The sequence below is a fragment of the Selaginella moellendorffii genome, unplaced genomic scaffold, assembly GCF_000143415.4.
Source record: "Selaginella moellendorffii unplaced genomic scaffold, v1.0 SELMOscaffold_103, whole genome shotgun sequence".
In the NCBI taxonomy this organism is placed as follows: Eukaryota; Viridiplantae; Streptophyta; class Lycopodiopsida; order Selaginellales; family Selaginellaceae; genus Selaginella; species Selaginella moellendorffii.
Genome location: NW_003314364.1, coordinates 95,578 through 97,493, shown reverse-complemented (window position 1 = coordinate 97,493; position 1,916 = coordinate 95,578).

Below are 1,916 nucleotides of genomic sequence, written 5' to 3'. Positions count from 1 at the left end.
ACCTTTCAAGGCGGAGCTTTTGGCCCAAACGTGTTACACTCGTTTGGCTTTCACTTCGGCCACTACCACGTGGCACCCTTCCGGCTTCACTTTGGGGCCTAGGGATTTTGTGTCTCACACCACCTCTCCAAGGGTTTGTCACGTGGCATGCAACCTCCAAGATGCCACCTTTCCAAGGGTTTGCCATGTGGCATCCATAGGTACCACCTCTCCAAGGGTTTGTCATGTGGCATGCAACCTCCAAGATGCCACCTCTCCAAGGGTTTGCCACGTGGCATGCTATAAGAACATAAAAGTATGCCACGTGGCATGCCACCTCATCCAAACCATCCGTCTGAATGCCACCTTCTAAAAGGTATAGCTCATGGCATATAAATTGCTCAAAATGTATGCCACATGGCAAACCCTACCCTACCCTAAACCCTAAACCCTACGCTTGCACATGGCATAGTGTTGCGTTCCATACATTGAGCCAGTGTGCCGTCTTTAGAGCACGTGGAATAACACGTGGCGATATAAGTTACTACAAAAAAAACAACTCAAAAACATCCAAGTTTAGCTGAAATATGAGTTGGCAACAGTACATTTACTACCATGACACCAAGCTCGAAATATGTCACGTGACTCTTACCTTGAAAAACCACTAAAAACGGCACATGTTACATGTGTTACATGTTGGAGGTTGGGTAGCCGAAGTGGAGTCCGAGTTGAACTCGGAATCCGAGTCCGGGTCCAAATCCGGGCGAGCAAGTGCTCTTCACGTGGTATACTGCGTGCGGGGCGAGCTCAAAGTGGGCTTTGGCTTCTGGCTTTGGCTCGTGGCTCTGCTTTTGCTACCTGCAACATCACACTCCCTGCTCGCCACCACAATGCGCATTGGGACGGGTCCTGGTGAAAGCCGGGAGACTCGGATCTTTGCGTGCGGTGGTGGTGGGCTGGCTGGCAGTTAATCCTCCTGATGTGGGGTGGTGTGTGCCTTTGGTAGAGGGCTGCACACCTATTGCTGTGGTGCAACACATGTGCTTGTGACGGGTCCTGGCCAATGCTCCGGCAGAACCGGGAGACTCGGACGACCAACATGTGTGGTACGCCACAGCTCGGGCTAGCCTCTCGCTTTTGTGTGTGTTTTGGGGCAGTGGGGTGTTCGCACCCCCTCCCAAGCACACACCCCTTGCTGTGCTGTAACCGTTGAGTCCGGATCCGGGCGGGCAAAATTCCCTCGTGTTTGAACGTGGGTGAGCTCAGTCGCATGGGGGCTTAGCTGGTGCTTCACAGCCGGGGAAGTGATGCTCTAGACATCTACCCTTTTGTGAAAAATGCATGTGATGGGGGAGCAAGAAGTCATATGCTCTGTGCTATTGAGCGACCTTTTGGAATCTCGGGCAGGGGATGTATTTCTACCTGGCGAAAGGATCGGTCGCTCCATAGCACAAGAGCATGTAACTTCTTGCTCCCTCCCGTCACATGCATTTTTAACAAAGGTTTGCTCCTCTTGTTGTGTCCTTGATGGGTGATGGCTCCACTTACATGTGATGCTGAATGAACTGATGTTCCTGGTGTGACCACCAAGTCCGGATCCGGGCGGGCAATTCCCTTGTCTTGAACTTGGGTGAGCTCAGTCGCATGGGGGCTTTAGTGTGGGAGCTGGGTTCTGAGGTGACCGATGCGGAGCATGTATGTGCCTGCATGCCCTTCAGGTGCACACTGTCCCTGTCCCGTCGCTCCTTGGGGGTGCTCCTAGACCTCCTTGGTGGTGAGTAGCAAGTATGGGTGACGGCATCCACTGACTTGGTGTGATGCCGATCCAGGAACTTCTGTTCCTGGATCATCTGAAGTGTGTTGAGCACGGTAAGATCGCTGACATTCAGGACATCACAAACCCGTTGCTATATGTGATTGGTATGTGGTGTTTACTC